Source organism: Neophocaena asiaeorientalis, unplaced genomic scaffold (assembly GCF_003031525.2).
Source record: "Neophocaena asiaeorientalis asiaeorientalis breed wild unplaced genomic scaffold, Neophocaena_asiaeorientalis_V1.1 scaffold288, whole genome shotgun sequence".
In the NCBI taxonomy this organism is placed as follows: Eukaryota; Metazoa; Chordata; class Mammalia; order Artiodactyla; family Phocoenidae; genus Neophocaena; species Neophocaena asiaeorientalis.
The window spans coordinates 269606-280601 of record NW_020175529.1 but is presented as its reverse complement, the minus strand read 5'-3'; the positions used below and the strand labels follow the sequence as shown (position 1 = coordinate 280601).

General features: G+C 35.5%; 1 pseudogene; it reads left to right on the top strand.

Moving 5' to 3' along the window:
* Positions 1-1714: 1714 nt before the first annotated feature.
* On the top strand, positions 1715-2954 carry LOC112415951 (tubulin alpha-1C chain pseudogene; annotated as a pseudogene).
* Positions 2955-10996: the final 8042 nt, after the last annotated feature.

Below are 10996 nucleotides of genomic sequence, written 5' to 3'. Positions count from 1 at the left end.
TGTTTCCAGTCAGATGATGTCAGAAGGCTATAGATGTTGAAAAAAGAACAGAAAATACAAAATCTCTTGCAGACCCTTTTGCTATTAGCTGAAGGTATTAGATAACCATAGCTATAGCTATGACTAAGGTATATGGCACATTAAAAAAATAAATCCTCGTTCTACCATACTTACTGCTATGGTAGGTACTGGCACTACCATAGCACTAACTAAATTTTCACAAACCGAGATATCTGACTTCCATGTAACAGAAGTATGAATAGCAGATGGTTGTGAGGGAGCAAATTTTGGATAATTTGTAAGAGGATCTTTTTCTATGACTTTCTAATTAAAGTTTTTGTCTGGATTGAATTGCAAAGTCATAGCATGTTTTTATGCAACTTGCTTTATTAGCATAATACACAGATGACATTTGCAAAGATTATATATACAGGATAAGAATAAGTATTTCTAAAGCACACATAACTGAATAGTGAGACTTGGTAACCATGAAGTCACTGGAGTTCAAATTTCTTGAATGTTAAGGTCCTAATACTAAAAGAAATAATCCCTTCAACTTGGAATGCAGGCAATGCAGTGTCAAATCCTGGCTCTGCCACTACCTAAATGACTTACTTTGGCCAAGTTACTTAATCTTCTGAGTTTTGGTTTTGTCACTTAAAAATGGGGACAATAATATCTACTTAAGTGAATTGTTCAGGTATTTAAATAAAAGTGTGTCTAAAGTTCTTAGCATACTGACAAGCATATAAAAAGTACACAATAAAATTTATCTATTTTCATCATAAATTAGGCAACAAATGTATAGTTGAGGAAACAGATGCCTCCTATCTAGATATATTCTCTTCACTTTTTAATTTTTTTGTTTATTCACCAAAATTGTATTAAAAGCATACATGAATATGATTTAGGCACTTATTTAATAAAATTTTATTCTCTAAATTTTCCTACATCTCCATCAATCCCATGATCATTTTTTGTCCATAGCTTTGATTTCCTGGTGCTCTATCCCTTGCCCAGAAAGCCTGCCCTTCTGAATGCCCAACTACCCAGATCCTAGCTGTGTTGGAAGGTATACGTTGAGTCTCAATTTGCCCAAATCTTTCTCTGATGGTTGAGCTTCTCTTCTCTCCCTGCTGTTAGGTATTTATTCTCAGTCCTAAAAAGGTCAGCACTTTGTTTTTTCTTTTTCTTTTAAAATCGTAGTGGGGAATGTACAAGATTTATGGTTGTAATATATGGATTCAATCTTATCACTTATTCATGTAAGGCAATCAAGATGAGGGTGGATTCTTTTATACAAAACAGTCATAATATTAGCTCTCTAAATGTGTTTATGAGTACCGGTCGGTTAAAAATCACTGGTAAAAACAAATTGTATTGTTGCTATAACTGTATTAGTGTTGTTTCTTGTAAACTTGAGTGAAAACATTTTAAAAATACAGAAATAAGGATAATAAGTTTTCTCTAATTTTCTTATGCAGTGAAAAGTATTATTGCTATTTTGTTGCATATTATCTTCCTATATATAATATGTATATGAATGCACATGTATACTTCTAAAATCAAAAAATAATATATCTAATGAACTGCTTTTTAAATAGTTAATGTTTGACTACTTCTTCCCCGGACTCCTTGGTAATCTATTAGTGGGAGATCTTTGTGGCTGTCCCCTCGCCTCCTCCAGTGCCACAGAACCCTACAAGTCTCAGCCATGTGTGAGTGCATCTCCATTCATGTTGGCCAGGCCGGTGTCCCCATCAGCAATGCCGTCTGAGAGTTCTACTGACTGGAACACGACATCCAGCCCAATGGCCAGATGTCAGGTGACAAGACTATTGGGGGAAGGGATGACTCCTTCAACACCTTCTTCAGCGAGACAGGCACTGGCAGGCATGTGCCCACAACAGTGTTTGTAGACCTGGAACCCACAGTCATTGATGCATTTTGCACTAGCACCTACTGCCAGCTCTTCCACCCTGAGCAGTTCCTCACAGGCAAGGAAGATGCTGCCAATAACTATGCCCGCAGTCACTACCCCATTGGCAAGGAGATCATTGACCTTGTCTTGGACTGGATTTGGATCTCTCTGTTGATTATGGCAAGAAGTCCAAGCTGGAGTTCTCCATTTGCCCAGCACCCCAGGTTTCCTCAGCTGTAATTGAGCCCTACAACTCCATCCTCACCACACACACCACGCTGGAGCACTCATTGTGCCTTCATGGTAGACAATGAGGCTATCTATGACTTCTGTTGTAGAAACCTCGATATTGAGCACCCAACCTACACTAATCTTAATCACCTCATAAGCCAAATAGTGTCCTCCATCACTGCTTCCCTGAGATTGGATGGAGCCCTGAATATTGATCTGACAGAATTCCAGACAAGCTTGGTGCCCTTATCCCCACATCCACTTCCCTCTAGCTACATATGCCCCTGTCATCTCTGCTGAGAAAGCCTACCATGAACAGCTTACTGTAGCAGAGATCACCAATGCTTGCTTTGAAACAGCCAACCAGATGATGAAATACAACCCTCACCATGGTAAATACATGGCTTACTGCCTGTTGTACCATGGTGATGTGGTTCCCAAAGATGTCAATGCTGCCATTGCTACCATCAAGACCAAGCACAGCATCCAGTTTGTGGACTAGACAGGCTTCAAAGTTGGCAATAATTACCAGCCTCCCACTGTGGTACCTGGTGGAAACCTGGCCAAAGTACAGCTTGCTCTGTGCATGCTGAGCAGCGCCACAGCCATCGCTGAGGCCTGGGCTTGCCTGAACCACAAGTTTAACCTAATGTATGACAAGCGTGCCTTTGTTCAGTGGTACGTGGGTGAGGGCATGGAGTAAGGAAAGTTTTTTGAAGCCTGTGAGGACATGGCTGCCCTTGAGAAGGTTTACAAGGAGGTTGGAGAGGAGGTGGGAGAGGATGAGGGTGAAGAGTATTAACCTGTCTGCTACAGTTTTACACTCTTGTCTTAGGGTTGTCTTATTTGTGTTCTGTGGAGCTGCCCTTTGTGGCCCTATTTGGTCAATAAAAGTGATAGTTCTATTTTCAATGTCAAAATAAATAACTAGTTAATGTTCAATGCTAAGAGACAAGGTTGGAGACTAAGAACAAATTAATAGATATTCATTGCCTATCCACAAACAGTGCAGAGATGCTACAGGCTCTGACGTACCATCTCCATATATTCATGAGAGCTCATTATTAATGAATCTTGAAATAGTGTCAAGGCAAATAAAGTATTCAGATCAACTTCACGAAATTAGTTAGGGTGGGCATATGCAAGCAGCATTTCACAAATTATATGTGAAAAATCATATAGCTTTATAGCATACATTTCTTTAGAAGACACAAATTTGACAATCATACAGTTGAAAATGAACCCATCGATTCAAAATTTAAAAAGACATATTCTTTGTTCTTTGTTATCTCTAAGCTAAATAAAACTGCGTGGTATTTGTATCCTCCTTTTGGAGAGGAAAGGCTGCATCTAATTGGGGATAAACCAATGCAGAACCATTCAGATAATTAACTCTTAAAAACATAAATAGCTCATCTTCAGGAACATATGCCTGGAACCTAGTGGGCACTCAGAAGATTGTCACCACATGATAATAGAGCTTTAAATTTCTCTGATTATACTCAATCAGGATTTCTTTAGAATTCAAGATATTAAAGTAGTTCATTGTATTCTGGTGCAGGAATCTCCACTAGAGTCTTAATTCCTTATTAAAGGATATTTATTACAACATAAATTCAGGTTATTCTTATAGTAGAGGAAAGACAAGTTGGAATCTAGAGAAACTATAGCTAAGAGGCCAATGGATACTGGTTATAGGAATTTAAGGGAAGAGGCATTTTTCCATGAGATAGCCTTGGCAATATGTCAATTTCCTATTATTCTAAGGAGCAGGAAAATAAAAGATTTAGATCCTAAACACCCATACAAAGATAGAAAAACTGTATTTGTAATGGGCATTTTTTTTACTATATATTTTTGAAATCAGTGTCTAGCTTATTCTAGCACTCAATTTAGTTTTGGATTAAAAAAAACACAATTTTGTAGATTCAACCTAGAAAAGAAGTGCATGATGTCACTTGTTTTTGTGTCTGGCTTATTTTCACTCAGCCTAATGTCCTCTAGGTTCATTCATGTTGTTGCCAAAGGCAAAATCTCCTTGAAGATGTACAAGCAGAGAGTAAAACTGGGGAGGGGAGGTGGGGAAAATGGGGAGATGTTTGTCAAAGGGCATAAAGTTGCAGTGATGCAGGATGAAGAAGTCTAGAGATCTAATGTACAGTATGATGACTATAGTTTTTGTTTTAACATCTTTATTGGAATATAATTACTTTACAGTGTTTTAATTTCTGCTGTCAGAAATTTGCTGACAGAGTAGATTTCTTGTGCTCTCATCACATGCACAAAATGGTAACCTTGTGAGGATCTGATATGTTAATTAGCTCAACTAGTAATCATTTCACTCTATGTATATCAAATCATAAATGTATCCAACCTTTATTAAAAATAAAAATACTTCGTATTTTTTGTTTAAAGTAAATTAGAATATGAATAAATTAATGAGTAATCATTTCAACAGATGATCTTTAAATCTTAACAACGAAAAGAACAGCTCTCTAATTCTTGGATATTATTTTTAAATATATGAAATTATAAGGGAGGGAAAGAGAAATTAACCAATATTCCCAATATACATATAATTACTATGAAACTGTAGAGTAGGCACAATACCATTCTCATGATTGCTAATTTCTTCCACTACTAAACTTTTCCAGGACTAAAAACTGAATGATTATAGCCCTCACCAAGTTTCATTTTATTTTCTTAAGTAAAACAATTTCACTTTAAACATGTTCTCAAAGATGAGAAAACTACATTATATTGGAAAGTGCACTGGGTGTGAAGTGGTGGCATGGCTTTTGTTTTTGTTTGTTTTTTAATCTTGGTTCTACCACCTGATAGTTATAAAATTCTGGAAAAATAACGTTATTGTCCTATACAGTACAATGAAGGGAGAGGATAAGAGAGATAAATATTTTATTCATTCCTCATTCCAGCCATATGACTTGGTACTATGAGGGGCAGTACAGTTCAATAATTAATAGTCCAGGCTCTGTGGTCAGGCAGCCCTATATCACCAGTAAATGCCAATCAACCACAGAGTCCTGAAGAGTCAAGACTGCCTGACAGAAAAGTACATGCCTGTCCCAATCTAACCTTCTGTGGTCTAATAAAAGGATGACTGTGAGAACTAATTAAACAGCATTGGAGAAAGAAGAACAATATCCATCCTTTACAACCGTTAATATTTCTGCTTATGAACAATACTGTGAAACTGTGATTGTTTTTCCCAAAACTGCCTGTGTAGAATTCAGAATTTGTTTCTACATTTGTTTGGTGCATGATACTGGAATTCTGCCTATGAAAAATGAATATTTTCAGTAAGAAGTATGTTTCTCTCACATCAGTTCAATTTAGCCTTATCAGAAAAAGTCAGAAAAGGGTACTATTCAATAATGAGAAATATATGTGGCTTAGAGTCACACAAATATAAGCTGCTTCTGGGTGATTTACAGGAATAGTAGAGAAATCAGTGTTTTAAAACAGATATAGCAGTATGAAAATAAGAAAAATATGCTTCTTCCTGAAAAATAATTTAGTTTTTTAAAGGATATTTTACAAATTATATATATATATATATATATATATATATTTAAAAGAATTCATCATTGTTGTCTGATCACTTTTTCTCTTTTAAATAAACATCTTTCTCCTTGGAAGAAAAGCTAATAGGAGATTTACCATCTATTTTTCCAGCAAAACTTTTATGTAAAAGTGTGAGCAACTGTTTAACAAACATAAAACATTACTCTCAAACAGCACCAAATGCTTCAGGTTGTGTTGTAACTATCTTGGATGGACTTTTGCACAAAGTTCCAATAGATACCTATATATCAGCTAACTCCAACACTTCTTATCTCTGTCACCTTTCACTACCTTGAGATGCTAAATCAGTTTAACAATCAATTCTCTTTGAAATAATACCTATTATTCCTCTAACTTATGCTCCCACTTCTGTCCTCTCTGCCAGATTTATGCTTCTTTGATCTGTTAGCTGGTTTCACTATAAATCAACTACAATGGATATTCTTTCTGTCCATTCTTTCCTTTTCTTATACAAACCCTAATCTCTGCGAAATCAGTGCCCTCTCCTGTGGTCCATTCAACTTCATGTTGATGAGCTTCTAGCAATCACACATTGATGGCAGGGATGAAGCTATCAAGAACAGGAATTTAGATGTTGTTCTTATGATAGTTACTATTTCAAACTATTAATCTTTCATTCTTGAGAGAAACTTGAATTCAGATCATCTGGTCATAATACTGTCTTTCTCACTGTCTTTCTCTTACTCACTGAAGATTAAGTCACTGGCCTTATGGATGTCTTTAAGTACCACCATTATTTTAGGAGATAAGTGTCTTCATTAATTGATATTTAATCCACATGTTTTATAATTGTTTCTCTTCCTCAACATCAATGGCTCTAAGCTTCATGCCACATACATCCTCATATACCTCTTGGCAACAACCTAAAACTTTGTCATAATCCAGAAATAGCCAATTAATATTTATACTACAAAATTCCATTATCTGATCTCATGCTTTTCTAGTTCTCAGTCTCTCCTATTCAATATATCTACTTTTTAAACTCAGAGACATCCTTTTTTTTCACCAACCTGTTTCCTACCAATCTATTAGCTATATTCTAGCTTTCCTTTCTTCCTCATTCAGGATTCGAAAGCATGTCAATTGCTGTTGTAATTGTTTTTATTGCTGATTTTCTTATCTGCAAGTATCTCTCAAGCTTTGTCACCTAGCTCATTTAGCTGAAAAAAGTCAAAATGATACAAAATTATGACATACAAATCCTTCTCAGTACCATTTCAAAACTTGCTTAACATGTGTATTTCCAAGAATAGAGAGTTTTTAAGGTTTAAAATTGAGAGAAACGTACACAGACTTCTCATATACTCCCTGTCCTCACACATGCATAGCCTCACCCATCATCATTTTTTACAAGAATGGTCATTTTTTTCTTTTGAACCAAAAATGAACCTACACTGACACAGCATAATCATCCAAGTCCATAGTTTACATTATGTTTCACTCTTGGTGTTGCACATTCTGTGGGTTTGGACAGAAGTTTAATAACATATATCCATCATTATCAAACAGCATTTTCACTACCTAAAAAGCCTCTGTGGTCCACCTATTCATCTCTTCCCTTTACTTGCCCGTCCCCCACAATCACTGAACTTTTTCTCCCTAGTTTTGCCTTTTCTGGGATATCATATAGTTTAAGTCATACAGTATGAAGTCTTTTCAGATTAGCTACTTTCACTTAGCAATAGGCATTTAAGTTTCTTTTATGTCTTGACAGTTCATTTCTTTTTAGCTTTGAATGATATTCCATTGTATGGATTTTCTACAGTTTATTTATGCATTTACCTACTGAAGGACATCTTAGTTGTTTCCAAGATTTGACAATTATGAATAAAGCTGCTGTCAACACATGTATGTAGGTTTTTGTGTAAGCTACACAACTTGGGGTAAATAACAAGAAGCAGAATTGCTGTATCATATAGTAAGAGTACATTTTGTAAGAAACTGCCAAACTGTCTTCCAAAGTGGTAGTATCATTTTGAATTCTCAAGTGTGTACAAAAACTATAGTTAAGCATATTTAAAAAATAGGAATATCTACCGAATTGATTTTTATTTGCTACACATAATATCTGTGCAAAGAAAATAGTTTTTTTTTTTAATTAAATATATTTATGCTAATTTTTCTTTTTTTTTTTTTTTTTTTTTTTGCGGTACGCGGGCCTCTCACTGTTGTGGCCTCTCCCGTTGCGGAGCACAGGCTCCGGACGTGCAGGTTCAGCGGCCATGGCTCACGGGCCTAGCCACTCCGCGACATGTGGGATCTTCCCGGACCGGGGCACGAATCCATGTCCCCTGCATCGACAGGCAGACTCTCAACCACTGCACCACTAGCGAAGCCCAGGACTTCCTCATTTTTAAGGTACAGATGAAAATAGAGCCTACCTCAGAAGGATGTTACAAGGATTAAATGAGATCAATTACAAATGTAGAATCCTAAAGATGCTACCAGAAAACTACTAGAGCTAATCAATGAATTTGGTAAAGTAGCAGGATACAAAATTAATGCACAGAAATCTCGTGCATTCCTATACACTAATGATGCAAAAATCTGAAAGTGAAATTAAGAAAACACTCCCATTTACCATTGCAACAAAAATAATAAAATATCTAGGAATAAACCTACCTAAGGAGACAAAAGACCTGTATGCAGAAAATTAAAAGACACTGAAGAAAATAATTAAAGATGATACAAATAGATGGAGACATATACCGTGTTCTTGGATTGGAAGAATCAACATTGTGAAAATGACTATACTACCCGAAGCAATCTACAGATTCAATACAATCCCTATCAAATTATCAATGGCATTTTTCACAGAACTAGAACAAAAAATATCACAATTTGTATGGACCTGAATAGATAAAACAACCTTGAGAAAGCAAAATGGAGCTGGAGCAATCAAGCTACCTGACTTCAGACTATACTACAAAGTTACAGTAATCAAGACAGTATGGTACTGGTACAAAAACAGAAATATAGATCGATGGAACAGGATGGAAAGCCCAGATATAAACCCACGCACATATGGTCACCTTATCTTTGATAAAGGAGGCAAGAATATACAGTGGAGAAAAGACAGCCTCTTCAATAAGTGGTGCTGGGAAAACTGGACAGCTACATGTAAAAGAATGAAAGTAAAACACTCCCTAACACCATACACAAAAATAAACTCAAAATGGCTTAAAGACATAAATGTAAGGCCAGACACTGTTAAACTCTTAGAGGAAAACATAGGCAGAACACTCTATGACATAAATCACAGCAAGATCCTTTTTGACCCACCTCCTAAAGAAATGGAAATAAAAACAAAAATAAACAAATGGGACCTAATAAAACTTAAAAGCTCTTTTGCACAGCAAAGGAAATCATAAACAAGACCAAAAGACAACCCTCAGAATGGGAGAAAATATCTGCAAATGAAGCAACTGACAAAGGATTAGTCTCCAAAATTTACAAGCAGCTCATGCAGCTCAATATCAAAAAAAAAACAAACAACCCAATCCAAAAATGGGCAGTAGACCTAAACAGACATTTCTCCAAAGAAGATATACAGATTGCCAACAAACACATGAAAGAATGCTCAACATCATTAATCATTAGAGAAATGCAAATCAAAACTACAATGAGATATCATCTCATACCAGTCAGAATGACCATCATCAAAAAATCTTTTATAGAAACAATAAATCATTTATAGAAACAATAAATGCTGGAGAGGGTGTGGAGAAAAGGGAACCCTCTTGCACTTTTGGTGGGAATGTAAATTGACACAGCCACTATAGAGAACAGTATGGAGGTTTGTTAAAGAACTAAAAATAGAACTACTATAAGACCCAGCAATCCCACTACTGGACATATACCCTGAGAAAACCATAATTCAAAAAGAGTCATGTAACACAATTGCAGCTCTATTTACAATAGCCAGGACATGGAAGCAACCTACGTGTCCATCAACAGATGAATGGACAAAGATGAGGCACATATATACAATGGAGTATTACTCAGCCATAAAAAGAAATGAAATTGAGTTATTTGTACTGAGGTGGATGGACCTAGAGTCTGTCATACAGAGTGAAGTTATATATATATATATATATATATATATGTATAACTGATTCACTTTGTTATAAAGCAGAAATTAACACACCATTGTAAAGCAATTATACTCCAATAAAAATGTTAAAAATAAATAAATAAATAAAAGGTAAATAAAAATAAATGTACTGGGCACATAAGTGCTCAATAAATGGTAGTTATTTTCATCATTGTTCCAAAGACTGATTGATTTTATCTGTTTCATTTATTTATCTAGCAGAACTGCCTGCTAAATTTTGTAGGTAAATTTAGGCAAGAAGAAATCCTGACATTTTGGATTTGTTTTATTCCTGCTTTTCCTGCTTCCAGTGGAAAACAGAGAAATCCATCCAAGTCTTCTGAAATATGATTTGTCCAGTCTAGTTCTGCTGAGAGACTACCATTAAATGCAAAATTTATATACATAAAATATTTATTTTAATTCCTGTTGGTTGTAGATATTTGTCACCTCTTAAACCACACTAAGAAAGGCCCTGTGACTGATCAATTGCCTAGCATTCTGTTAGGGCTCGTTTATATCTTAATAGTATAAAGAGAATATTTTTTGTGTTCTTTTTTAAGCCCAAAAGAGACCAACAACAAAAAATCAACATTTGAGAACTGGGACTTTGCATTATATTTTTTTGTATGACAAAGTCTAAGTGAGCATCCTTAAAATAGGCGTGTAGAACAACTCCTTAGTCAAATGTAATGAAAATAGATCTGGAATAGATGACAGTGTGATACCAAGAGATAAAGACCAAAATGTGTAAGATATATATAGGGAAATATGTATTCTCTTTTTGGAATTTTGTTTAGGTTAAAATTGATGTATTTTAATATAAAGTTGGAATTAAATTAGGAAAAGTCTGGAATTCTAAAGAGTGTAAATTTTTCTGTCAGCAACTAAATAAAATAAAATATGCCTTCTTGGTTGTTAATTTGTAATGCTATGATCATGAAGTGTACAAGGATAAGATTGGCAGGGATTAGAGAATGGGGATAGGCAAAGGGTAGAAGTAATTATCAGGGAAATGCAAATCAAAATCACTATGAGCCATCACCTCATAACTGTCAGAATCGTGATTATCAAAAAGACAAAAAATAGGGCTTCCCTGGTGGCGCAGTGGTTAAGAGTCCGCCTGCCGATGCAGGGGACACGGG